The sequence below is a fragment of the Podarcis muralis genome, chromosome 14 (assembly GCF_964188315.1).
Source record: "Podarcis muralis chromosome 14, rPodMur119.hap1.1, whole genome shotgun sequence".
Taxonomy (NCBI): Eukaryota; Metazoa; Chordata; class Lepidosauria; order Squamata; family Lacertidae; genus Podarcis; species Podarcis muralis.
In genome coordinates, this window is record NC_135668.1 from 54742681 (window position 1) to 54755531 (window position 12851).

The 12851-nt window shown below is 56.2% G+C and overlaps 1 protein-coding gene across 2 annotated transcripts in view; it reads right to left on the reverse strand.

Annotated features, from left to right (window-relative positions):
- GLIS2 (GLIS family zinc finger 2) overlaps positions 1-5065 on the reverse strand; it is a 29532-nt gene extending 24467 nt beyond the window's left edge. The window contains exon 1 of one of the 2 annotated variants that reach the window (XM_028706547.2): positions 4766-5065. The gene's annotated coding sequence lies outside the window, so the exon portion shown is untranslated. Of the gene's footprint in view, positions 1-3738; positions 4279-4765 lie in introns of those variants that run through there. The other variant, XM_028706546.2, reaches the window with a different exon arrangement.
- Between the last annotated feature and the right edge of the window lie 7786 nt (positions 5066-12851).

Consider the following 12851-nt stretch of genomic DNA (forward strand, 5'->3'; position numbering starts at 1 on the left):
ATGGGGCTCAAACCCAGGATTCCAAGACTGAAGAGGCACATGCTCAACTGACTGAGCTCTCCAGGTGGGTCCCCTTTGGCTGCAGCCTGGTTCTCCTTAGGCCTTGGTGGCTGAGCAAGGTCTTCTCCCTCCCAGGGCATCTGCCAGCCTAGAGAGGGCAACGCATTTCTCCGGACGGGGAAAGACTGCAGGGACTGCGATCCAAATCTGCCCACTCGCCTGGCCAGGCGCCTGTGTGTGCCACGGTCTCTAGCAACTGGATGCGCAAGTCCTGCCTCTGCCTCCATGGTTCTTTACTAGTCTGCAAGCAACTGTTTCTACATTTGAAATAAATTTTAAAAATTGTCCCGTAGCACCTTAGAGACCAACTAAGTTTGTTCTGGGTATAAGCTTTCATGTGCATGCACACTTCTTCAGATACACAGTTTCTACATTTGAAAGTCTTTCTACGCCATGAGGACTACAAGCATGCTCTTTAAAATTTAATACGCACACCCAGAGAATTCTAATGCTCAAAAAGACCCAGTGCCACAGCTTGGGAAGTCCCTGCTCATGAAATCCCCCTCTTGCACAGAAATGCCAGCCCTTTGGCACAAATGCAAACAGGACATATCGCCCATCGGACGCAGATGGTGCTCTATGGCCACCTCACCCACACCCACCCACCCACTGGGGGAGCCCCCCAGGAGAGCTCAGCTCCAGTTTCCCTGCAGTTGGAAAGGGACTCCATCTGGGTAGGTCCTGCCCATAACGCAGGACAGCCCATTGATGCAGCCATGTTTGGAGGAGGGAGCACGGGGGGCCAGGAAGAGCCACAGGAAGGGCCCAGAGACGACCTCTGAGGCCAAAGCCACTGGGAGCAGCTCTTGCGTTTAGGGAGGGAAAAGTCGGTCGCAAGGTGATTGAGGCATCTAGGAGTATGAGCTCTGGCTGAGAAGAGAACCCAGAAGGCAAGGATTTCTCGGCCTCCAGGTCCAATAAGGCTGGGGCCTGGGATCGCTGGGGAAATGGATCTGTGCCCCCCTGGCTTCACTCGCTTCCAGGCCTGGCTGCAGTGGGATGCGGTGACTGCCTCTGGCTTTAAGCAGCGCCTCTTCCTCTTTTGAAAAGTTCGCAAGGGAGGATATTTATTTTATTTAAGAAAATGTATATACCGCTTGATTGTTAAAAAAATAAAATTTTCAAAGGAGTTTACAAAAAGAACGGAACAATAAGATCATCAGGGGAAAAACAATTAGAACATTCAGAACATTAAAACCAGGAATAAACTAAAAACACATCCACATTGGGGGGGGGGGGATTGTCTAAACAAAACTGTTTTCAGCGTTTTTACAAATTTAACTCATTTATTATATTGCCCTGGGTGGCAAGCTGAAGCTAAATGGACCACTCCAGCCCCAATAATGGCCAGCTGGGACCCTCCTCCTCCTCCTCTTCTTCCTCCCATCTCCCCTCTGGCCAACCCAGCGCATGCCAGCGCACGGCCGCCTTCTTCACATGCCCACCTCCTGGCTCCGCTCTGCCTTGTGGCCGACTCTGGCCAGTTTTGGCCTTCAGCAAAGATGGGACTGGCAAGCGGGGGGCCAGATCTGTGGGGCAGGGTGCTTCTCTCTCAGGGCTGAGGGGCTGAAAGACCAGCAGCAGGCAGGCAGCGTAGACGAGTGGGCAGAGCCAGTTCAGGGGAAGGTGGGCTGAATGGAAACAGTGTGGAGTTCAAAGTTCAAAGCAAAACCTGAGGTTTCCGGAGGGGAATCCTAATATTCACATCCCAAGAGCCAGACTCCACAAGCAACAAACTGACAGCGATGATGGAGAGGAAGTGGGAGGGGGTCCCTTTTGGGGACGGGAGTATGAAACTCTTGGCCTGGATCTCAGAGAGATGAAGACAAGGAGGCCAGAAGGAAAATAGACCCAAGTATTAGGCCAGGCAAAGGGAGCCCCTCTGGAGCATCACTTTCCGCAGCTGCTCCTCAGGTGAAGGAGGGCAGAGGAGAGGTACCTGCCAACAGGAGAAGTGCCCCCCCCATCCCAGTGGGGAGGTCAAGCAGGAGGGCAGATCCCCAGCTTGAGATAAGCCCTCTAGACACGGAGGGCACCTCTGAGGCCACAGCGCCCCCTGGCTGCCAACCTGGGCAGTGGCATCATTCTTAACCCAGGCTATTTGTCTGCCAGGCTGTGCCCAAAGGTTGTTGGGGGGGGGGCAGGGACTCCCAAGTGCCCTTTGCCATTTTCCATTTTTTAAAGTGTACCCCCCCTTTTTAAAAAATCTATACAGAATTGCAGTTCCGTCAAGCAGGGCTTCAAAACCAAACGTGCACCGAGATCTTGCAAGGCCCAGGTAGACCCCTTTGCTGCTGAGCAAGGAAGGAAGCGTCTCCAAGACCAGGCAGGGAGGGGCATGATCCGGGGAGAAGGCCCCAACTCCTCTGTGCTCCTTACTGTCAGCAAGGTCAGAGCAGGGGCTTCCAGAGCCACTTCCGCGCACCGCCCCAGACAAATGCAGCCTCCGTGGCAAGCAATCGGAACAATGGCGGCGCATCAACCTCAGTCATGCAGGCTCTGACTGGCAGCAGCGGGCTCCCTGGGAAGGGTCATTTCCAAGCCTATCTGGGGGTGCCGGTGGGGAGGGAGCCAGAGACCTTCTGCATGCCAAGCAGCTGACCCGTCTTTGTTACGCTTCTGGAAAGCCCCTGTGATGTGGGGGGAGGCGCAGCGGCAGAGAAACATGGGGAGGGGGTTCCCAGGGCCCTGTCTCAAGTCCGCCCCAGATCCAGGCCTGTCTGACCTTGTGGTGGGAGTCCCACCGGTGAAGCTCCTCTTCCAGGGCCTCCTGCCCCAGAGCCCTGCGAGGCGGGACACAGGCCCAAACCCCCACCACAGCCGCCAGACTGCACCATCCCTTGACAAAAGAGGCTTGGAATCCGAGTTGGAAGGGCCCCCCAGAATCGCCTGATCCACCCCCCTGCAATGCAGGAATCTCCGCTACAGCCTGCCAGCTGGGGGCCTCATCCTGGCAGCTCAGAGGCGCTGGCTCCTGTCTAAACAAAGGGGTGCTGGCGGGGGACTACCTGTCCAAGGCATCCTCTGGCCCGCTAGTCCTGCCCCAGGTCTCTGCCGACGGAGGAGCGCGCTCTGCACATCCTCAGAGGCCCCCTGGTGGCTTTGCCATCCGGCTCTGCTCTCTTTCCGCAGGTCCTCGTTCCTTAACTCTGCCTCCCTTTAATATTTGACTGGAAGGGGGGGGGGGTCGAAGGGCAGGTTCACGCGAGGCAGCTCTCCCCCCCCCCGCCCGCTTCCCTCCCTCCCTCCCTGGGCTCGGTGCCTGTTCGCTCCGCGCAGGAAGGTGCCCCCGCCAGCTCGCTTGGCATTCCTCGCATATCTTGCTCCCACCCCCGCCGGATGGTGCAGAGACCCCCAGCGACGTCGGGGGAGGGCGGAGGATGTAGGGTGGGGGAGCAGAAGACAGAGGACGCCGCCGCCGCCCTGCAGCTCTCTCGGTTGCGGATCAAATGCACCCGGGGGGGGGGGGGTGGCCGAGAAGGACAATAGCGCCAAGGGAGAAGCAAGCGCTCCGCCGGAGGCGCATCTCTCCTCCGCCCCGTCCCTTTGCCAGCGCCGGGGACCCTCGTCGCCCCCTCTTCGGAAGAGTAACGGGGTGGTGGGGGCCCCTCAGCTGCCAAACCCTCCGCAGGGACCGGTTTCTGCCTCCCCTTCCCCACCCGCTCGCCGCTTTCTTACCTTGGCCGGGCCGGGGGCGTCTGGAGGCGGCTTTGTGCGCGCCCTCGGCGGCGGGCGCAGGTCGGGTTGGGGGTCCCCGGCCTGGTCTTGTCCGCGCCCGGCTCCCCTGCGCGGGATCTCACCGGCGGGAGCAGCGACCTCCTCCTCCTCCTCCTCCGGGAGGCGATCTGCCCGGCGTCTGCCTCGGCCACCCCCACCGGCACCGACGGGGCGGGCCGCGGCAGCGCCACATCTGCGCCTGGGGAGGCGGGGAAGGGGAGGGAGGCGGCGCCGGGGAGCGGGCGGGGGGCGAGGCGGAGGCTGCGGAGCGAGGGGGTCGCCTGCTTGCGCAGAGGGAGGGGGGAGGCCAGGCGCGCGGAGGGTGTTTCCCTTCCCGGCGCGCGTGATTTACGAGCGCGCGGCTGCGGAGAGGGACCCGCTTGGGGCGGCCTCCGACAACGTCTCCATTGCGAAGGCTGGAGAGGAGGCGCCCCTCCCTCCCTCTCACCGCGCGGAGGGGGCGGAGAGGGACTGGGCGCATGCCCGCCCCCTCCCGGCTCCGCCCCCTTCCCCGCCGAGGGGGAGGGGGCAGAGCAGAGAGGGAGACGCAGTCCCTCCCCCCTCCCCAGGAATCCAGGCGCCCCCCACCACGCAATACAGGGCACGGGTGGAGCCACTTCTCTCTGCAGCCCGCCCCCTCCTCAAATCCCCGCTGGAGAGCGCAGGGATGTGCAGCTGCGCTTCTAGCTGGGGGGAGGGGCTCTCGCAGGACGCCTGGGTCCTCCCGGCCCGGAGGAAGAGCGGCTCGCAGCGCCGGAGGCGAGCAGGAGGGAAGAGAGGTTTCAAAGGCGCCGGCGGCCTGAGGAGCTTCCGAGATGGGATCGCGGCCGCAGTGGGATGCGCAAAACCAAGGCGGACCCTCGCCGGCCCCGTCGTGCGGCCGATTGCTAGGGAGGGAGAGGCAGCGCTGGCCCGTCTCCCCTCCCCGCCCTCCAATATTCCCACGATGGCTCCGCTGAGAAGCCTCCCGTGGCCAGAGGCACTCTACCTTGCTGACGGCCAGGTGCTGGGCGAAGGGGAAACCGGACGGAGCAGCTGGGTCAGAGAGAGGCGACTCTCGGGGCCCCGGAGGCGAGCCAGCCTTCCAGCTGCTTGCCCCCTGGCTTCTAGAAGCCGGGTGTCCCCTGCGCATAATCTCTGCCCCATAGATAGGGCCAGTGCTTGGGGGCGCCGGCGCAGCGGGGCTCTGCAGCCCCAGAGGCTGCCAGGGCGCACGGGGGCTTGAACCCTGGAAGACCCCCGCCGCCGCCTGCTTCTCTGTCTTCCAGGGAGGCTGTCAGGCTGGCGCTGCTCAGCCTCCCCGCCCCCCCCCCCGCCGGAGGGAGGGGGCACTGCGCGGCGCTGGCAGCAGCGGCAGCAGCCTCCTTGGCACATGTGGCCGGCCTTGCGGGGGCAGCAGCAGCTCCTTCCGGAGGCAGGATGCTGGGGAGCGGGGCCGGGGAAGGGAGCGCACGCCCCGCCCAGAGCGAGGAAGCGCAGGGACAGGAGCGGGTGGAGGGGGCGCATTCTTGAAATCTGACCAAGAGGAAACGCCCGGCCGGCCGCCCTCCCGGAGGCAAAAGCGGGGAGGGGAGCGGAGGAGGTCCCGTCCTTCCCAAGGCCTCTTGGCGGGGCGGGGGGGGGGGGGGACTTAGTCTGATCTGCCGCGGAGCTTCCCCATGGCAACCCAAGGGCAATCGGTGCGGCGGAGGCAGCAGCTGCTGTTGCCCAGCGGCTTGTTTCTCCCCTTGGGGGTTGAGCCAAGGACACCCCCTCCAAGACCAGCTGAGCAGCAGGCCTGGGACGGAGATTTATTTGGCAACCCAGAAAAATGTCCTCTTGGGGATCCTGAGCTGGTTAAGAAACGGAAGCAGAGGAGAGAAATAAAGGGGCAGTTTTGTGGGTGGAGAGATGTCCCAAGGGGATCTGTTTGCGGACCTTGTAATGCTGACTACATTAATGCGCCCCTCTTTTCTGGCCTCCTTGATTTATCCTCACAACAGCCCTGTGAGGTAGGCTAGGCTGAGAGGCAGCGACTGGCCCCAGGGTCGCCCAGGGAGCTTCATAGCTGAGCCAAGGATCTGAACCCGGGGGATAAGGAAAAAAATCTGGGGTGCGGATTTACTCCACTGTCCCGCTCATTGGGGGGTCTCTCCCCGCGGGTCTCTCCAGTCAGCAAAAGGAGTCTCCAGCCAAGATAAGGAAGCAAAACAGCAGTCAGTAGACCTGATCTCTCCTGGATCACAACCCAAGGCTTTAACTCCTGGGCCACGCTGCCTCTGGGCTTTTTGACCTGTTGGCAGATGAAATGGACTTCGGGGTGAGCAGTGAAGGGCCTAATTTTGCCGATGATACAAAATTGTTCGGGGTGGTGAAATCAAAAAGTGACCTCTCCAAACTGAGTGAATGGAGGTGAAATGGCAAATGCCAAGACAAAAATAACTAAATTTCACATCTATGCTTCTGGAGTCTGAACTGGCAGTGATTAACCAGGAATGAGAGAATTTGGGGCCACAGCAGATGGCTTGATAAAGATTTTAACTCCTGCAGGAAAAGGCAAATTCCATGCTAGGGATCATTAGGAAAGGAACTGAAAATAAAACCTCAGGAATCACCGTGCGGTTAAACAAACCTCTGGTGGGGCTGCAGTCGGAGCCCTGTGCGCAGTTCTGGATGCGTCCCTTGAAAGGGATGCTGTAGAGTTGGAAAAGGCTCAAACAAAAGTGATCAACTCCCTGACAGGGAAAGGTCCCAACATTTGGGGCTTTTTAGAGAAAAGGCAAGTATGAGGGATGGCGGGGGGTGTAACCAATTGTGCATGGAATGGAGAGCGATAAATTCTTCTCCCTCATAATACTAGAACTCTGAGCATTGGAAGATGCGCAGCAAACAAGAGGAAGTACTATTTTTACGCATAACTGGGATTCTGTTCCACAAACGGCCATGATGGCCCCCAACTGGGGTGGCCTGAAAAGAGGTCTAGCCAAACTCACAGGCAAGGGGGCTTTCAAAGTCTCCTAGCTGCCCTGCCCATCATGCCCCCTGAATGCCAAGTCGCTGGGAGTCACGGGGGTCCTGCTTTCAAGGTTCCTTTTGGGGCAGCTGCCGCTTTGCCACAATGAAAACAGCGCATAGGCCTAGAAGGGCCATTGGCCCACTCATCCTGCAGGACTATTCATTCAGCTAGGAGAGGAGGATCAAAGCTTTTGCGAAAGGCACAAACGGCCCAGGCAGGAAGGGGCAACGGCCAGCTACCCGAGTCCCTCTCTCGAGGATGTGCCAATGGTTGCTCTCGCCCAATTCTGGTCCTTGCTGTGGGGGCCCACCCCCTCTCCCCAGGAGACTGCCCATTTGGGGAGATCCAGGGCCAGGAATCTCTGGGTGGGCTTCTCCTTCAGGGAATGGGAGTGGGCACATGAAGCAAAAAGCTCCCTGGGTCCTTTAGTGCCCCTGAGTGTCCACCACCGCTCTCCACTTTGGGGAAAGCTGAAACAAATGGCTCTTTCTCTTTGCTCTCCCAGTGATGACCCCCCCCCCACATCCTTGCCATAGGGAGGCAGGAGGACCTTCTGGGGTTGACTGGGCACCTTGCCCAAATCCAGGGTGGCTTGGCACCGTCTCAAGTGGGGAGGATGGCAGCATTGGCAGGGGAGGGGGCTTTCCTCATCACTGGGCAAAGCCCAGCTGATCTGTGTAGGATGGAGGAGGACCCCCCCCTCCCCAGCCACCTGTCTGTGGAGGAAGACGCCCAGAGCAGCAGCTGGCTCTGACCTCCAAGCTGCCACCTGGGCTGCCCCTAGTGGGTTGCAGGCTGGCCAAGGAGGACACAGCCAGCTTGCTGACTCCCTGCCTTGTGTCGCTTGCCTGCCTTCACCATGGCATCTCCCACTGGGCAGCTGACCAGACCACCTTAGCCCCAGCCAGGTGGCTGCGCTGGGCTTTCCAGGCTTGAGCAGCATTTGTGCCACGGGGCCCACGCCAGGGCCTTGGCAGCGCCAGCTGGGTGGCCCCTGGGGCCTTCAGGTCCCTTGCCTGGCACCCGTCTCTTTGCTGCTAGGTACTGGGAAGCACTTTGGGCACAGGCCCATGCCACAGCGAAGTCAGATTCCCCTGGGAAATTTAAGTGGTGGGCAATGGCAAAGGTCATGCCAGCACAGTGCCATGCAACATGCCCAGCTGCCCCGTCAGCCGACTCCAAGCTCTGCTTTCTGCAAGGAGCTCATCTCTGCTACAGACTTCCCTGTGGGTTTTATACTAATTAAAAGTGGGGGAAGGGACAGGAGGCCGGGTGCTTGGCACCCACCCCCTGCCTGGCACAAGAGTGCCACCCCATCAAAATGCTATCAGTGCTATCTGCCAACGCACGGCAAGTGCATAACTAATAGAGCAAAGCAGTGGTGGTTGTATCCTGTACTTATACTCTGCCCTTTCATTAAAAGCAGCCACTTCCCTAAAGCCTTTCAGGACAAGGTCTTCACCTGCTGACAGAAGGACAACAAGGAGGGAGCCAGTCTGGCTTCTTCAGGCAGGGAGTTCCAAAGTTGTCTAGGAGCAGCTGCCGCCAAGAAAGCCGTCTCCTGCGTCCCCATCAAGCGTACCAGTGAGGGTGGAGCGACCAAGAGAAGGGCCTCCCCCAAAGAGCTTAAACCTCCAGCTTTCTACCCGCCTTGAGAGAATGGAAGATTTTGGAGGGCCCCCCCCCCCACGCGTCACAAAAATGGCCGTTCAGGAATGGAGCCAGGCCAAAACAGAAGTGGAATTTAATATTGTCAGCAGGCAGCTTCAGGTACCTTTTTCTATTGACACAAATCTAGCAATTGCTAAGTGCTTTGCTGCAGCCTTTTCCCTTGTGGCAGGGAGTCCCACAACTCAGTTTCTCTCAAGCTAAGTGGCCTTTTCGGCAGAACTTGCGCATGCAGAAGCTCCGGGGGGGGAAGGCTAAGTTTATAGTTGCCCCTCCCATCTCTTCTCTTCCACCAGTTTTTTATGTTTCCTTATCTTCCATAATTTCTTCTCCTTTCACGCGTCATTCAGACTTTCTCTTCTCCCCCCCTGCAGTTGCCCCCGTTTCCCACCCCTCCTCCCTTGGCATCCACATCCTCTTCCTCCTCCGGCTGCTTCCCTCTCTTATTCTCCTTCCTTTCTTATTTAAAATGTTGAATCTCTCCTGTTGCCTCCAACACCTCCTCAGGCCTCAAAGGAAGGACACGCCACCCTCCATCCACATGTGGGAGTTCCTGCCTTGAATCCCATCTAAATGAACAACAAGAACAATAATAAATGAAGCCCGGAAGCATTTGTTGTTTAGGGCTTCTTATGCCATAGCCAGAACCACCTCTATGGGCAGTGGCATAACTTGGGCAGGGCCACGGGGCAGTTGCCCTGGGCGCAAAACTCAAGGGTGCAAAATTTCAAAAGAAAATATAAAAGACAGTAGTAGTGCGTCTTCCCCCCTCACAAACAAATCTCCCAATGTTTGTGTGGGTGGACTGAGGGGCAGATTTGGGTGATGCCTTGTTGCTCGGGACCCTCTGCATGGGCTTTTAGAAAGAGTCTCACTCTGGACCAATTCCCTGTCCTGCTCTCCGCCATGCTTGAAGCTCACAGGGCACCATGGCTGCCACTCTGGTAGATGGCTGAGCTACTGCCCCTTCGTTCCAGCCTATCAGTGGGCGGTGCTCTGGGCCTTGGAAACCCATGCTATGCCACTGTGTATGGGAGACGCTGCTGGGGGCATACCACCCACCTAGGGGATACACAGAGCTTTCCACAGCTCCTTGGAGGCTAAGGAGGAAACAGGATTGTGTGCTTTCCTGCCAGCTTTCTCCCTGATGTTTCAGTGCTCCCTTGCCTCCCAGGACAATGCCCTGTGTGCATGATAAGACCCTCCAAATATGCCCCCCGGAGGTCATCCTCTGTGTGTGGGCACAGGAACTAGGCACGCCCCCCCCATGGCCAAAAAGGATCCCTGGCAGAAGATGCTCAGGAGATGATGATGATAATGCTAAAAACTGCCCGCTGCAACCGGCTCTGTGCCATCACAAGGGATTGAAGGAGGACCCCTCCATCTGCAAGGGGACTTCATTGGTGGCCCTTAAAATATGACGCCTGAGTACAGCTGCCTCACCCCAGCAGCTGTATGGGGAGATTGTTCAGCACGAAGCTCCTCCAATCTCCCTCCAGAGACTGAGCGCTCCTGGCCCCCTGCCTGGCTTTTAGGCAGAGGAAGTGTTCTGTCCGGGTTTATTTATGTTTGGCTTTTTGGTCCAAAGGCCTCTGGGATGGCAAATGGCGTATCAATGAAAAATAAAGTGCAATGAATCAATCAAAGCAAAAGTCCCCAAATACCCACCAATCGATCCATGGAGTTCCCCAGCCTTCCCCGGGCAGGGAGCCAGGGGGCCGACTGACCCCTTCTCCAGTCTCTCGCTCAGGAACAAGCCCTTCCACAACCAATTGCCCATGCAGAAGAAAGGGTGGGTGGATTCCACGGGCCATTTTACATCTACTTAAAAAAACAGAGTTCATTAGCGTTTAAAAAACAATAAAACAATAAAACGGTCCACTCTCTTCTCAGTGGGCTTCCCTCTCTGCTTGCTCCTTTTTTTGTAAGAGTATTCTCATTTATTCTGTTTTATATATATATATATAATTTTTATTAAGGTTTTCAAAATATTACAAAAAGAAAAAATACAAAATAAAAAGAGTTAAAAACAATTCAATCTTTCCGTATCCTATCTTTCATTTGCCTGTTCCCCGGACCTCCTCACACCTCCCTTTTTTGTATCCAGTTCAATTAGTTGGTTCAGCAAATCCTTTCCCTCTTTATTTTTATCCTAATCTTTAGTCTTAATATATTATAACTTTAAATTATCACCTGTTAACAATCCATTTTTGCACGTCTTTTTAACATTACTGCTAAAAACCACTTAACTTCAATCCAACATCATTCTAACATTCATTAAGTTTGCAGTATTTTTGTAAATAGTCTTTAAATTTTTTCCAATCTTCTTCCACCGACTCTTCTCAATTGGCCGACCATGCCCAGGAGAAAGGCCTCTGGTTTCTTCAGAAAGGTATATTTAAATACCTTTTTCATTTCATTATATATCATCTCCCAGAAAGCCTTAATCCTTGGGCACGTCCACCAAAGGTGAAAGAATGTACCTTCAGTTTCTTTACATTTCCAACATTTATTATCGGGCAAATGATAGATTTTTGCAAGCTTGACTGGTGTCATGTACCACCTGTATATCATTTTCATAATATTCTCTCTTAAGGCATTACATGTCGTAAACTTCATACCTGTGGGTATTCTCATTTATTCTGTGCAGTCCTGACACCCTTGATCTATTGCATTTTGTTATTATATTTGTACCATCATCGTTAGCTGCCTGCGGCACCATTTGGGCAGAAAGGGAGGATGCAAATCGGAGAGCAGCAGAAATAGGACGGACAGGCAATAAACGGCTTCCTAACCTGCCTGCCTCATCTCATGTGTACTTGGGCCTTTCTGCCATGCAGGGTCAGGCTACCCTGTTTAATCCCTGCGACAACCCTGTGAGGTTGGGCCAGCTGCCCAGAATCACCCCGTGAGCTTCATGCTTGAGTCAGTGGGATCTGGAGTAGGACTGATCTGGAAGGAGGGAGGTGCGTGGCCGTCCTCATCCTCTGTGCATTACCTTGGATAATTAGGATGATGATGTGATTTGTACCCCGCCCATCTGACTCGGTGGCCCTGCCACTCTGGGCGGCTTCCAACAGATATAAAAACACAATAAAACACCAACCCTTAAAAAACAAAACTTCCTTACATCTGGAATTACCAGATGCTCCTCCTTGCCTGCTTTGAGAGGCTGCAGTGCACACTTCGGACCACTAGGGGGAAGCCAAGGCTCCTGCTCGCCTCCCTTGGCAAATTTTTCGCAATTGGTCACTTAGTTAAGCATTTCTGTTCCTTTGCTCACATCCTGGCCGATGTGGGAGATCGAGAGGCAGATGGCCTCGCCCAAGAGCGAGCCGAAAATGGCAGGTGGAGAACGTGGCCTCTTTTGCCCCCCTATGCACGTCCTCCATCCCTCGTGCCTCCGGGAGAGAGAGGCGGACGGGCTGCTCCCTCTTCCCCCCCTCCTCAGCGATGCACCCAGCCAAGGGGGTTGCATGGGGCCAGCGGCAGTTGGCTCCCCCCAAACTGGAGGGTTTTCCTGTGCTGCCCCCTCAGCAGGGGCTTTTAGCTGCGCCCCCCTCTCTCTCAACCCGGTCGAAAGGGCAGCCCTCCATCCTTTGGCCACAATCCCACCTGCAGGCAGTCGTTCTGGTGGTGAAAAGGCCAAGAAACTGAGAGCCCCACGAGAAGAGTCCCTCGCTCTGCGGGTCGTGCAAGAGCGACGCGTTTCACTGAGCGGACGCCCCACGAAGCCGCCCCGCCAGGACCCTCGGGATCTCAGCCACCGAGAACCAAGCTACCTATCTACAGAGCCCCGCCCCTTCATCTACATAGCCCCGCCCACGCCGTTCCTTGGTCACATTGGAGTGTGACGGAATGTTTGGGGCACGGATCCCTCCACCTGTATTCAATGACAGGCACCTTGAGAACTTTTCTGAAGTGGGTGTCCTAACTGCAGAGGCAGCGTTGTCCCAGTTAGGAACCAAGATGGGGAGAACATCTGGCCATCTTAGGATCATAGAATTGTAAAGCTCTTGTAAATACTCTTTATTCACGTTTTATACTGTATTTAATGCTGTTCTTTGTTGCATCAATTAAGTGTTTTAAATTTGTTGTTAGCCGCCCTGAGCCCGGTTTTCTGAACCGGGAAGGGCGGGGTATAAATAAAAAAATATTATTATTTATTAATAAGAGTCACCTAGTCCCACCTCCTGCAATGCACTAAAGCATCCATGGCAGGTGACCATCCAACCTCTGCTTAAAAACCTCCAAGGTGGGAGAGTCCCCCACATCTTGAAGCCATGGGTTCGAGTCCTGCCCTCCAGAGAAGAAGAAAGAAAGCTTGCTCCCTCTTGCATGTGAGAAGCAGCCTTTCGGACGTTTGAAGACGGCTCTCGCCTTGCAGCGGGAGGCTAAAGGGGCAAGTGCA